Here is a 15,406-nt window from a genome sequence, read left to right as displayed (position 1 = left end):
GCTGAGGAACTACGATCCCGCATGCAGCACAGTGCAGCCAAAATAAAATGGTTACTTTAAAAAACAATAAATAAATAAAGGTCATGGAGCTCATCCTTTAAAAAAGAAAAAAAAAAAGAGTCATTCAGTTAGGAAAGTGACTATTATTTTCTCTGATTTGATCTGGGAGCCTGAAGTCCAAGATTCTATGCTGAGATCTACCACTGACTTTTTGGTTGACCTTCATCACTTCTCAGTATTTGTTTCTTCTTGAAAGTTAGGCTAGATAACATTGAAGATCTCCTATTTTTCCAAAATTCTGATTCCAGAATAAGATGTTTAGAACAATTTCACTCCATTCTATTTTTCTATGAATACAAAAATGATAGCTTGAAGTACTAAACAATGACATCCTTATTGCTGTGTTCCCCCATGCAAAAAAAGTAAACCATTAGACATAAATACTAAACATTTCCTACTTGCACAAAGACCAAAAGCTTAATTCCCTCACACTTAAAAAGTGGTCTTAAAAAATAATGGAAAAGGCCTCATGGTAAATGGTCATGCTTCTGGGATATTAACTGTACCTCCCTAACACCTCAACTACTTAAACAATTCAAGTGAGAATTCAGTCTATGAAAAGGGTTTGTGCTTGCTTTATCATACCTTCCCAAAGTAAGGCATGGTTGATTTTCACCACGATGTTTTCTGGCAGCTATTCCATAACACAAGAATAATATGGCTGTATTCCAGACCAAGAAATTAGTATCATCAAAATCACAAATTTAACCAACAGCATGAAAAAGATGAAAACATCCACATCCTTTAAAATAAACTGTCCTCAACACTGCCCTTAAGACAATATTTTTTAAAGTCCTTAAGGAATGTTTATGGTCTATTTTATACAGTTCTATATTAAATTTTTTAAAAATAAATTTTTTAATTTTTATTTTTGGTTGTGTTGGGTCTTCGTTGCTGCGCGCAAGCTTTCTCTAGTTGTGGCGAGCGGGGGCTACTCTTCGTTTTGTTGCACAAGCTTTTCACTGCGGTGCCTTCTCTTGTTGCGAAGCATAGGCTCTAGGCGTGCGGGCTTCAGTAGTTGCAGCACGCAGGCTCAGTAGCTGTGGCTTGCGGGCTCTAGAGCGCAGGCTCAGTAGTTGTGGCCCACGGGCTTAGTTGCTCCGTGGCATGTGGGATCTTCCCGGACCAGGGCTTGAACCCGTGTCCCCTGCATTGGCAGGCGGATTCTTAACCACTGCATCACCAGGGAAGCCCTATACAGTTCTATATTAACTTTTATAATGAGCATGTACTCCTTGTATAATCTACAAATAAAAATTTTAAAAATAATAAAATAGGTCGACTTACACTTGGTTTGCTCTGGAGAACTACAGTGTTCTGGTTAGAACCCAAGGGGAAAAAATAATGAGATGGCAGGTGAGAGAACTACTTTAGAGAGAAGAAGAGGGAAAGAGGTAAAAGGTACTTTCATGTGTTTTATGTTTTCTAACCCAGCCATCAGAATAGGAAAGGAAGCAAAAGATTCAGGACAGAAGCTCAATCCAGTAAATATAGGCTGCACTTTGGGTTGGTGTTGCTATATATTATCTCCTTCGGAAAGCTGAGCACGGCCGTTAATTTAGAAGACTATACCAAGTAAATGCACTGTAAATAGTCTATTTGGTTTAGCTCTATGTGTGTATTACCTTCAAAATTCCACAAAGGTAAACCAACAGTATAAAATAGAGTAACATTTAGGCAGCCAAACTGCTTGAAATGTAAACAACCAAGGGTTCATGCTTGCTATATCATACCTTCCCAAAGTAAGCCATGGTTGATTTTTAGCACAATGTTTTCTGGCAGCTATTCCATAACATTTTCCCACAAGAAAATGATGATTGTATTCCAGACCAAGAAATTACACACGCCCACGCAAGACAGCAGACCACACTGAAGGGACAACAAAAACTGAAACATGAATAGGGTAGAAAATGAGGCTAAAGAGGAGGAAGGGAGCAACATGAAGCACCTCGTCATTGTGTTGTTTGATCTTTACGATGACAAAAGCAATTTAAGGCTTTAAAAAAAGGCAGTGACACAATTCAAGCAGCATGTTTAAAAAGGTGCCATGGAGGGGGGAAAAAGTGCCATTGGTGAAACTCTGGAAGACACACTAAAGAGGAATTACAGGAGAGACACGGAGACCACTTCAACTGTAACGACCAGATTGTGAGGTGGGAAGGAATAGTCAGCAAGAGCAAGGAGGCTAGAATGACATCAGCAACAAGAAGTAAAAATGCTTTGAAAATAATTTAAAAGAAACAATTAGCATTTATCTGTTATATTTATCTTCCAATAGTAATGACTAAACAATACCTCAAATTTTTTAAAAATAAAATTCTCATTACTTCATTAGATAATATTTACAAAAGAGATTAGTGGTAAAAAGATTTTTTTGGCACTGTCAAACAGTGGACCATAAAGGATCACGTTCTAACAACGTATTTAGAATTTTTAAAGGAAGTAATACAGGCAGCTGGGTTTACAATGATCTATTTGCCCTCGGTATGTACGTATATTTATATATACATTCATTTCCAGATGTAAAGGTCGACATATAAAATACTCATCTGCAATGGGGAGTTGACATAAATGACTTCTAAGGTTCTAAGATTCTAAAAATGAGTTGCTGGGTTTACTGACCTCTTTCTAGCCCTACAGGGCTCTCAATGTGCAACTTCCGTAGACCAGCAGAGGGCTGCAACAGCCCAGAGAAAATGGTGAGGCAGCTTGACTTGCATCTCTGGCACTGGGCGGTGGAAAAATTACAATACTGAAAGTAGAGAACTAACAACCACTACGTATTCACTTCACTGTCAACAGATTCTTAAAGGGGGCAAGAGCAAACCCCAAAGCCTGAAAACTAGAAGCACTCATAATTAAGCATTTTGCCACCAGCTCCTTTCTCTTCCTGCAAAATAGCAGTGTTTGGAAGCAGAACAAAATCTCACTAACATAGGGTAATTAGAAGGGAAAAAAAGCCAGACAAAATGAGTTAGCAACTCACACTTCCTTTCAGACCACTGCTCCACACCGCTGCTACCAGACTAATCTTCCTAAAATGATAATTTCATTAGGTTACTCGCACATCTACTTTGCCAATCTGTTCTGTATATAGTGCAGTGAAGTCTTTACTTTGCCTAGATTTTAAGGTACATTTCTACCTCATGTATACAAATCTTATTTTCAACTCCTCTAGTGAGACTGCTCTTACTGTTATACACAATATGCAACAGAGAGACTTCCCTGGTGGTCCTGGTGGTCCAGTGGTCCCCTTCCAATGCAGGGGATGCGGGTTTGATCCCTGGTCGGGGAACTAAGACTCCACATGCCGTGGGGCAACTGAGCCCTCGCACCACAACTACTGAGCCCACGCGCCTGAACTAGAGAGCCTGCATGCCGCAAACTACACAGCCCACACGCTCTGGAGCCCGCACGCCACAACTAGAGAGAAGCCTGAGCACCGCAGCAAAAGATCCCGTGTGCCGCAACTAAGACCCGACTCAGCCAAAAATATAAATTAATGAATACATAAATAAGTACATAAATAAATAAAAATGGGCAGGGAATGAAAAAATATGTAATAGAATTGAAACGGAAAAGGTCACTGTGGTGAACTTTCCATAAAGAAACAAATCTACATAAGTCTAGGGAAAGGGCAGATCCACTGTTGGGAAAAGTTTGTGCAAAGAGGGAGATAGGAATTTGCCTGGGGAAGTGAGGAAATGGCTCAAGGAAAGGTATACAGAGGGGTTCAACTGAATTGTAATTCTTAAGGTTGGTGATAGGTAGAAGGTTCTCACTATGCTATCTTCTGTACCTTTTAAATTATTTGAACTATTTCAAAATTTAAAAAAGTTTTTGGTATTTTACTTTGCCCCTCAAAAGACAAGCAGCCCATCTACTCAACAGATCATACGCCTGGTGGCATTCTCAGTACTACTCACACTTTAATCCCAAATAATGCCCTCATTTTTACGGCTTTCTATTTTTTAAAATATTTATTTATTTATTTTTGGCTGCACTGGGTCTTCGTTGCTGTGCACAGGCTTTCTCTAGTTGCGGCGAGCGGGGGTTACTCTTTGTTGTGGTGCGCAGGCTTCTCATTGCGGTGGCTTCTCTTGCTGTGGAGCATGGGCTCTAGGCTCGCAGTCTCTAGAGCACAGGCTCAGTAATTGTGGCGCACGGCTTAGTTGATCCGCGGCGTGTGGGATCTTCCTGGACCAGGGCTCAAACCTGTGTCCCCTGCATTGGCAGGCAGATTCTTAACCACTGCGCCACCAGGAAAGTCCCAATGGCTTTCTTGATAAATGACAGGTACATACTTCAGCCTTAAATGAAAGGAAAAGACTTCTAATTGCTTAGATAATTGGGTGCAGTTTGAATAGTGGCACATTAAAAAAAGAGAGATTTGAGATAAAGGATATGGCATAAAAAACCAGAATCGTTTATGATAATCATGGCTTCTGCAATGTAAGTCTAAGATCCTGAAAATCATCTTTATCTACACCCAAACTCTCTATGCAGTTAGAGGTACTAAAATCAGTACCCCGCCCAAGAGAGCAAAACTTATGGAAGTATTAAGTTATTGCTAATCCACATACCACATCATTCCCACCCTGACCCAACAATAAGGTGGGTTATTAGCACTACTTCAACTATAGCCAAAGTTGTAGCTTCCATACAACTTCACACCAGGGCTGAACTGTCTGGGCCTTTAGTCCTGACCTGCTATCTCTGTCTTCTGCACACTCTCCAACATAAACCCACCTGCTATACTCCGCACAAGAATTCAGGACAACTGCCAAATTTAAATGAAGTATAATCTACAAAGATACTGAATCACTATGCTGTACACCTGAAACTAATGTGACTGATATTGTAAATCAACCAGACCTCAATAAAAAAAAGAATTCAGGATAACTGCATATAGGGCATTTAAAAGAAAACATGCTCTAAACTGACTTAGGGTACTAGTATTATTGGTTGCTCTTTTAGTCAGGGCAATTTAGGATTATAAACTGTTTCCCTGCCAAAGTATGCTGAGGAGAATAATAAGAAATATGGTACCGAGGGACCAAAGCATAGTAAATTCACTGTATTTTAACAGCTGTATAAGTAAGTAACAAGAAAAGTGTGGTACTATGGAAACTCCAACCCCAGTGACAAACAATATGTATTTGATTTTTAAAATAAAACATTTCCTGAAATATAATCATGTAAATGTTATGAACTGTGGATAAAAAAGGCAAATCTCACTTATGATGCTGATATTAAACAACTTTATCTATGAAAAGAAATATACTATAAAAAATAAATGCCTAAAAACACAAATTAGGACTATTTAAGAATGTAACAGTTCTACATCAAAAATTCAACTTAAATTTCCAAGTCAGTGATTCTTAGTCTTTTTTGCACAGACCCATCTCAGGGCCTGAAAGCCATAGGTTCTTTCACTAAAAAATTTGCAGTGTAACTTCCAAATGTTTACAGAACTCTCTGTAATTATGGATCCTTGTTTTAAGTAATTATCTCTTGCAGCTAGATTTTAAGCTCCATACAAGAAGTCTTCTTCAGATATGTGCTTAGCATTGGCACCTAAAACCTTAAAACCTAAGCACCTTTTCAATGATCTCTTTGTCTCCTATATGAATTCTATACAACCTCGAATTATTTTCTAAGAAAATCTGTATTACATTACTCCCCATATTGGAAATTAATTTTTATTAAGCTCTTCTTCCTAGCAATCATGGCCTTTTTCATCTGCTACCCATCTTTCCTCCCTTAGTCCCAGTTCATCTCTTCTGCCAGTCAGACCATCCTCCTGTCATTAGCATCAGGGTGATCCTTTACACTGTGATGGAATCTACGGTACAACAATGAACAAGACAGACATGACCCATGTCCTCGAGGGCTCACCATGTTCCTTTCTACACCAACTAGAAAGCAATTTGAATGACTAAACAATAATACTGTCCGCCTATTCCACATGTCTATGTTTTGTTCATTGAGTGTAAATCCTTTAAAAAAAAAACAACCTATGATATTGTCTTCGCTTATATTTTTCTAAACTCCTGTCTCAACACTAAATGCAATAGCGTTCATAGAAACATTTAAAATTTGTTAACTAAACATGCAGTGTTTAAAACCTTCTTGATTATATCCATAATACTAGCTCACTGTGGCAAAACTTGAAAATACAGAAAAAATAAAAGAAATTCTGGTTACTTTCATATTCAATATCCAGAGATAATCTGTCACACTGTCAGACTGGATCATTCAAGAACTTTCACTCCTTGTAAAAATCCATAATACAAAACAATTATTTTCCCCATAAAGGCTCATATTTTATCTATCATTTTACCTTTTTTTCTCTTAATAATATCAGCTTCTTTGAATGTGCAGTTTTGTAAAGGAGCAATACAGACACTGATTTAAACTCATCTGTATAATGGCAACAAGATAAACTTCACAAGGTAATGGTAAAGAGTGAACGAAAAGTTATGTGGAGAATCCATTACCAATCACAGGACATTTGTAATTATGCCTCTGACCAAAAGATATGAAGTATCAATTCACAGGAGAGAAAATGCAAATGATTATTTCTCCATGTATTAGCTAATGATCCAAATTCCTGTAGCTAAAATCAAACCCTTCATACCGCAATTAAAGATGAAAGCCTTGGATGTAAAATGACAGCGGTAATATAACTTAAATGTAATGACACAAATTTTAATTGGTGACCAACAATTGTTTACTTTCAACAGCATGAGCACAAACAGAAGGTAAAGAGGTATTTTTTTGTTCTGTTGGACTGCAGCTTAAAGAGAACACTCATCTTCATTCTTGGGATGTTTTTATGAATTCTGGAAGACAGAGATAATTTCTGAAGGTTGAAGAACCACTACTGGGTGATCACCTCAGCTATCAATCTACAAACGAAGTTGGTTGATCTTAAGAAAAAATTTTCCTCAAAGTAATAAAATTACATTTATATAACACTTACAAATTTTAAGTTAGTTCTTGAGTAATAGCACCTAGAGTTGGAGACATTCCAGTAACAACTTTTTGAAGTTTCTTCATAACTAGATATGTAAAATATCTATTCTCATCATATATTAAAATAACACATATGTAAGTATCTAACAGTACCTAGAATACTAATGCTCAATAAAAGGTCTTTTCTTTGATCACCAAGTAACTTCCAAATAGTTAAAATTAAACTCTGGTAAAAAGAACTTATTTTAACTCAGAGGTTGCAAGACTTTAGTACATAATATTAAAATATAAGCCAAGGCTTTATTCCTAGTTACAATATTTTTGTGCAAATTATGGTAGGAAACATTCTGTAAATTTTAAATTTTCTCATCTAAGTGACATCATTAAACACCAGCACTAATTAGTAAAGTGGTATAAAGAATGTTTTTAGTATTTACTCCTACCCTGCTTGTTAAAGTTTCAGAAGTGGTAGAACAGAATGGAAGAAAGCTGTGTACAATGCGGCTTTGGTGGAAGAGAGAATAAAAGTAGGTGTTTCTTTCCTCTTCCTTCAGATTTGCTAATGCTTCTCTTTCACGAGTGCATTTCAAAGGAGTCTAGCATTACTCCAGAGAATTTTAACCTGGATCCTATCCATGGTTCAATATCATTAGATTAGCGGATTTTTTGCTGATCTCAGAGTAGCTGTGAAATTCAAGAGATCGGATATAAAATGTACTTCATGAACTACAGAACATCGTAATTTTTTACATACTATTATCTTTTATCATGAGTTACTACAGCTATTTCTAGAAAGAGAGAGCCACACACACATGGTTTTTGTTCTCTATTAGAAGTCAGAATGCCAAAAAAACTCCTATGTAGGAAGAACAACAATCTGAAATGTAAGAAGCTACAGGACTCTCCCAACTCTTTCAAGCAATAAGGTAGTTTAACAACATAGCATTTATCACAAGTATTTGTGGTATCTCCCCCAACTGTGGCCCAAATACAAACTGATAAACAGAAATGTAAACTACTACATATTTTGAAACAATTTTAGTGCAATAAACAAATATTAAGGGACTGGCCAAAAAAAGACACAATTTTTAAAAGCCGAAGAAAAATGATTTTGCAACTTGCAGCTTCATAATTTACCTCTTCTATTTACCTCAATTTGGAAGCATTTCTGTATTTAAACCTAATTCTCTAAGAACTTAAATTTGAATTTCTTAGAATTGTGGAAGGTTCCACTAATCAGAAAACCTAGTTTTGGTTGCTATTTTCTAACCTGGACAAACTCATATTTACTCTTGCTGGATCTATTCCTTTATAAAAGTCCCAAATGAATTTGGTTAGTTATCTTTCTCCTTCAGTCACTCTGTTTAAAGTATGTTTCCTTAGAACAATGAACATAATATCAAGGTGGAGTCTGTTAGAACAGCCTCTTAGTACTAACAACTGTAGTCCTTCTGTTGCTGGCGAGACTAATTTGCTTCTGACAACATAAAAAAACCCAACTACATCAGCATCTCATTAAAAGGCTTGCTGGACTGTTTTCCACAATTCTCATAAGGTATTTTCTTTTCTTTTTGTTTTTTAACCAACATAGTAGAAGGTACAATGCTGCCCCCCACCCCACCAAATTTTTCACAAAGTCAGAAACTTAAAAACTGCCCTAAAACTTCTCAAAATCAGCTGAACACTCTTAGAGGTAGAATACAGAGAGATGGTTAAGAATGGGGACGGCAGAGTCTGTCACTTTTTTAGGTCTGTGAATATCTGTACACCACGTAACAGTTCAAAGCCTCATTCTCCTCAGCCACAGTATGTTTTACAGGGTTATTATGAAAATTATCTGAAATATTTCACTTAAAACTTTGAACACAGATACGTGCAGATTCTACATGCTCAACAAATGCTTATCATAACCTTTAGCTTCAAGGTTACAAATAATCCATGTATGTAACATTACAATACTACAATGATGTTCCCAGTATTATCGATTTAAAGCGCTAAAAGAAAAAGGTCTTTAAACCTAACAGCAAAAGTCAACAGTGTCTTAACATTTCTGCACTTATATTTTAGATCTACAAGATAACCTTAACATGAACTACTCAAAAGCTGAGTTTATAAAGGAAATTACCTCCTGTTATTGCCATTATCTAGAAACTAGCAACAAATTAACATTTTTACTAAGATACTTTCACTATTACTTTTAAAAAGCCACTGCCTGTTAAAGAAACAGATTATGCATGCATGAGTGTATATGAGAATGTTTTCAAATGCTATACGAAGAAACTTCATATTCTCCAGAGGAAGTCAGGCTCTAACAACCGCAATATTTAAAATGTTCATAAGAGGCTTTACTAAGATTAGAACTAAGTAGGGATCAGAAAATGTATCTACAGGGAGTTATAATCTATAAAACAGCAGGTGCTCAAAACAATGAAGCTAAGGCTAAGCAAAAACCTAGGGATCTAGACACCTTAGATAATACAGTAGAAAACTGTATTTATTTTAAAAATAATGTCACCACTTTTTACACAGATAAAAGCTTATAGTATATAATGTGCTTTCCATATGTAATCATATTTGTTCCATCAAACAATCCTGTAAATTGTGTAGGAAAATTATTTTTTGCAGATTACAAAGGCAAGGTTCTGAAAGTATGATTTGTCAAAAACCACAGTTAGGAAGTGACAAATCAAGAATGTAAACCCTGGCCTTCTCACTTTTATTTGCCTGTTCTTTCCACTACTCCATAAAGCTACTTCTTAAAGAAGCAAATTAGCATCTTCAGAAAAAAAAATCTCTAGGCCAAACCACAGACCGTTTTAATTAGCTGTGCTGACTTGGGTAAGTCATTCCCCCTTACCAGGCCTTCATTTTCTCATCTGTAAAATGAGAGAAACGGATTAGAAAATCTGAGGTCTCTTCCAGTTCTAAGGATAAATCTCTAAACTACAATCTTTACAGAGTGCAAGCATTTTACAAATACATGTTGATGTCAGCTTCCGCAACAAGTTCCAAGTCAGAAAGTGGTGTCATTAGCTATTAAGCAACCTACTGCAATTACTGGATAAATTCTTCATGTCTATCTGATAGATGTTGCTTCAGTAGCATCAAGTTTATATACAGAAAGCTGTCTAAACCTTTTATGGACTACGATGGACATGATTAATCTCACTAGTCATTCTCCTTTTAGCCTGAAACAATGCTCTTAAAACATAAGAATGGCTTACAGAAAATTTAACTACTCATCAACTCATACCAAGAAACTGAACATTTTTACTATTATTTTTATTCTATAGAATAAAAACGTCTTTTCCAATGATGAGTTTTCCAAATATCCCTATTTCTCCAGTCTACCTCGAAGATGATCAGTTACCTTTTACAGCAACTTCTATAGCAAAAAAAAAAAAAGTAACATAAACAATTTGATAAAAACATCTTCCTTTTAAATTCATTCCACCAGTTGGGCGCTCGTCTCCAAACAAAATTCAAGCTTTTTTCCCCCTTCCTGGTATTAAAGAACTAAAATCAAAGACCACACAATGTATTTCCACCTACTAAGTTCTTTCCTCATCTGAATACTTTATTTTCTTTACTCTGCCTCAAATAGTCTTCATGGAATACACACCCAGAGATTTCCACTTTCCCAGCTCTGCTTGTTCATAAAACCATCCTAACAACAACTATGGAAACCAGAGAGATTAAGAACATTACAGGCATCCTGCTCTTTTCCTTCCATGAATACTACTTAAGTTTTACTTCATTTTAACACCTTGCCTGTCCCTAAAATAGAACACATACCCCGAATAGTTAGGCTTGACCTTACTCAGTCAACCGTCTGCAGACCTTTAGAAATTTGGTTACTGCTTGTGTCGACTATAAAAGATCTTTTAGTAAAGCCTCCCCCCCCTTGCCTATGAAACATTTCGAATGTTTACATGTTTTTGCGTTTAGCCCAAATTAAAGACTTTTCCCAACAAGCTTAGCTAATATAACGACTTGATCTTACACAGTCGACACTATCTCATTTTGTTTTTTAAGCCACTTGGCACCAATATAGCACATGTTCTGCCAGTTCTGAGCTAATCTCCAGGAAAGCCTTTGTATAACGACTGAAGAAACTGAAACAGATCAGTGCCCAAGATTTTTAAGAGCCTATATAAGCATATGTTTTTAATCAACAGTCAATTTATTTTAAAATAGCTATTTCACCAGTTCGCCTTCTTTTATAATTTACATAAACCGTTTTAAAATAAAAAAGGACACATGACTGAGAACTCAGGTTCACTTCAACTTCAGGATTAGAGCCGATTCCGAAGTGTTAAGGATCTCTGGGTCTGCGACCCTTTTCACTGCGTCCGCAGGGTGGAAATTACACTCTCGACCGCTAACACCGCTTAAACTGTTTCCTACGGTTTCTACGGGTGCAAGAGTGTCAACTTCCCGTCCTAAACTGCTTCTTACTGTTATTATTAAAACAGCTGTCAGCTGGGCTTCGGTGACCTCTTTGTACAACCGTTTATTCAACGCTTTGGGAACCTCGAGGCTGCGTCACACCGTGTTACCCTCGAACTAGCTCCAAGAACCCGGCGGCCCGAGGGTCCGAGAACGCCGGGGCCCGGCTCGTCCGCGCCGCGAAGCTGCCTACCCGCGGCCCCGGGCTGGGGGCGCCCCGCCCCCACCCCGCCCGGCTCCCGGCGGCGGCCCCCCAGCCGCGCACACTCGCTCCCTCATTCCCTCGCACGCACACGCGCCGCGGCCCCGCCATGTTCCGGGAGCGGCGCGGCCGCCCGCGGAGCCCCCGCCCCCCGCTCGGGCAGCTCCCGCCGCGCCGCGACCACTGCGCTCCCGGCGGGGCAGCCGTACTGTCAGCGCGGCGCCGCAGGGCGGGGCGAGTCCCTACCTCGCTCGGGGGAGGGGACGGGAGCCGGCGCGACTGAGGGGCTCCTCCCGGGCTCCGGGGCCGGGGCTTGAAACCGCGCCCCTCCTTCCTCCTCGCCTGTCGCCACGCCCCCCTCGCCCGCACGGACCCGAGGCACGGCCGGCGCGGGAGGGTCTATCCCTGGAACGAGGGCCTCGGCGCCGCCGTCGCTGTCGTGGTCTTCGCCGCCGCCGCGAACGCCGCCAAGGCCGGGCTCGAAAACATCTCCGGTCTCCGCCGCCCCTCACCACAGCCTGCTCGCTCCCAGGACGGCGCCGTCCGGCGATTGGCCGCGGCGCGGGCACGTGACGCGCCGGGCACGGGACGGGCGGCGTGAGCGCTCCGCCCCCGGCCCCGCCGCCCCTTCCGCCCGCCTCCCCGCGCCGCGGCCCGCCGCTCTGCCTGGGCCGGGAGAAGCTTCCCGAGCCGGGGGCGGGGGTCGGGGCGTACCAAGTGGACGCGGGGGTGCGGACCCCACCCGCCTCGCCGCCTCCCCTCCGCCGGCACCAGCCCCAGAAGGGAGGGGCCTAGGGGAGCGAGGGAGCCGCGCAGGCGCCGCCGACGTGCCGGGCCGGCGGGTGCCGCTTCGCGCTCTGCGGCGACCATGGCCGTGGCAGTGACTGGAAACTTCTGGAAATGGCGGCAGCGAGGAAGAGGAGGCTCTGTCTACGTTGGGTATTCACATGTTATTTTTGCGGGGGCGGGCGGACGAGTTTGCGAGCTGGGACCCGGGAGAACAACGCTGCTGCCCCGGCTGGCGGCGGAGGCGGGTGTCCGCCCCGGCTCGCGGTGGACTGCGGGCCAGGGGCGTTGGGAAAGGCGGTGCGGCCGGGTCCGCGCACTGCGCATGCGCGCCGACGGCCGCACCTGCGGAAGCACGGGGCTGGCCAGGCCGCAACGCGCCCCTCACCTGAGCCATGTGGGCCCCGGGCCCATCCCTAAAGCACGTTCGCGTGCACCTGTCGCGGGGACTACACGGACTCTGCAATACGCCCTCTCACAGCCACACCTTCGGATGACCTTTTCAGACAAATTTAAGTGCATTTTCCCCCATCCGAGATAGTACTTCTCAGGGCACTGCCAGCTGGAGGACCGTGCAGGAGGGAAATTTACCGCCTCGGCTGTCCAGCTGCTGGCACTCTGACTTCCTCTGGAGGGTTATCCGCGACAGTTTGTACTTGCCCTTATTTAACCACCAAAGGGATTACATAATCGGAGGGAAACCATTTTATTGAGTTCCTTTTGGACGCTTTTTATTTACATTGAGGTTAATCCGCGACAATTTGTGCATGCCTTTATTTAACCATAAAAGAGCTTGCGTAATTGGAGGGAAACCATCTTCCTCCTCATCGTTGTGTCCTCCAAACTACAGCACGCATTTGTGACTTAATGAGTGAAGTTACGAATTTATGTCATTAATCAGATGATATATTTCAGACTTCACAGAGAAAGCTAAATCCCAGCATTTAACCGTACAAAGCATAAACTTGCATTAAACATCACTATTTTTTACTTTCCTAGGTTCCTGATTTCTCCTACCTTTAAAAATATTAGGTTCAATATGAATTGTAAGAGCACCTTGTGGCTAGAAGTGGATCAGTGTTACGTATAATTTGGATATTTATGGCGTGAAATACAAAGAAAAATCCACTAAAAATTTAACCAACTCTTGTCTGACTTCAAGTCGTTGAGTTGGTTCTCATTTAGCTCGCTGTCATAGGGAGAATGGATGGTAGTGGCAATAGCTATTTCTACAGCAGTACGAGCCTCAGTTCAAAACTGAAAGGTAGCTAATCTTGAATTTGCTGAAATCAATTAACCATAATTCATGCCATAATTATCTGCACAATCTTATTCCTTAAAAGTCACTGAATACATGAAAGACTCAAGGCAATTGTGATCCAAGGCACTGTACTGACTACACTTGAATAGGACACTATCTGTAAAAGAAAAGTTCATTGTAGAATCAGTCAAGTTGCAAAAAAAATTTTATTGAAGCTCCTATTAAGATTATACGCGACAAATTATAAGTCAGCCACAGTTTGTTATTGGAAAGTTTCAAAATCAAGGGAAGAGGAGCTAATTTTCCTTTTCAGTGTGAAACTAGAAGTATAAATCAAGAAGTTAATTCTTATTATGGACAGAGACCTCAAAAGAAGCTGGAGCTAGTAGATTAGTAAGTTGCTAAGGCTGTTAATTATAGAGCCCTGTCTTTCATTGGCTCAAATCCTGGAATCCATCTTCAGCAAGTGGGCAAAATATGTTTTCTTAATAGTACCAGGAGATCAAGGAACCCAAGCATTAAACATCACTCTTAGGCAAGGTTAAGTTTTATTACATTTATTTAGGGTTATTACTAGCAGACACTTAAAATGTGTGTATTTGATATCTAGAAGCCATCTGCAAAATTTACTTTCTTTCCAACTTCTTACCTTTAGAATCAACTACTGTTACGTTTTGCTACATGATGTACAGTTAGATCATTCAAAAAATCCTGCCATATTTCAGGAAGGTGAATATAATAAAATAAAAATACAATCTCAATCATGGCTTATCATATGACAGTCTATACAGATGTAATGCTTTAATACTCTTATGACTATCATCATGTTGTAGGACTTATTAGGACAAATGGCTCCATCCAGTCACAGCAAGTAATTCTGAGGAACTGGTAGCTTTCCCTAGCTACACTCAGTAGCCGCTCCAAAAACCACCAAAAAAGCCAGACATTAGATTCTTTGCCCAGTAGGAAAAATGACAAGTTGATTTGTTGGTTCATTTTTGTAATAAAAAAATTTAAATAGGAATAAGAACATTTCCTCCCTAAATATCTTTTTTTGTAAAAAACAGCACAGAGCTAGGAACTGAGAAGAGGAAATGAGGGAGCAAGTGGTGTTAGACACATCAACACTGCCAACTTCTCCTTACGGGTTTCAAAAATAGGCTGGGATATAGCTTCATCTCAGGCAACCGAAAACTGGCAAGAAAATTTTAATCAGTGTGTTCATATACATTTGGAACCATCTTGGATTACTGTAATGAAATTTTACTTGCCAGGTGTTTTTAAAAGCCTATCTGTAGTTATTAAAATCAGTGCTCTTGTGTTAAAAATTGATAGGATTTTCAAGAAAAATGGACAAAAAGATTAAGCAAGATTCAACTCAAAATACTAGTATGTACTACTGCAGTACAATGTAAGTGATGATCTAAGAACTATAGAATATATTTTGATAATGATATAACAGTATGCCTATAATTATAACGACCTAAAATCAATATTCTGCCTCTAAAGTAGTACATAAGTTAATCAGTGCATATCCTTAATACATGACTTGTTTTTTCACCCAGTATCTGAAACCTTCCCACTCCTAACATTTCGTCTAGTGGGAAAAAAAAAAAGAATTATGTCAAAGTGTAAGGCATTTTTTACAATAGTAACTTTAATTTAAAGGA

General features: G+C 40.1%; 1 protein-coding gene across 3 annotated transcripts in view; it reads right to left on the bottom strand.

Moving 5' to 3' along the window:
* ANKRD12 (ankyrin repeat domain 12) overlaps positions 1 to 12,237 on the bottom strand; it is a 114,560-nt gene extending 102,323 nt beyond the window's left edge. For 2 of the 3 annotated variants that reach the window (XM_030836625.2, XM_030836627.2), the window contains exon 1: positions 11,936 to 12,237. The gene's annotated coding sequence lies outside the window, so the exon portion shown is untranslated. The remainder of the gene's footprint in view (positions 1 to 11,935) is intronic. The other variant, XM_030836626.2, reaches the window with a different exon arrangement.
* Between the last annotated feature and the right edge of the window lie 3,169 nt (positions 12,238 to 15,406).

This window comes from Globicephala melas, chromosome 13 (assembly GCF_963455315.2).
Source record: "Globicephala melas chromosome 13, mGloMel1.2, whole genome shotgun sequence".
In the NCBI taxonomy this organism is placed as follows: domain Eukaryota; kingdom Metazoa; phylum Chordata; class Mammalia; order Artiodactyla; family Delphinidae; genus Globicephala; species Globicephala melas.
This window is presented reverse-complemented; position numbering and strand designations above follow the sequence as displayed.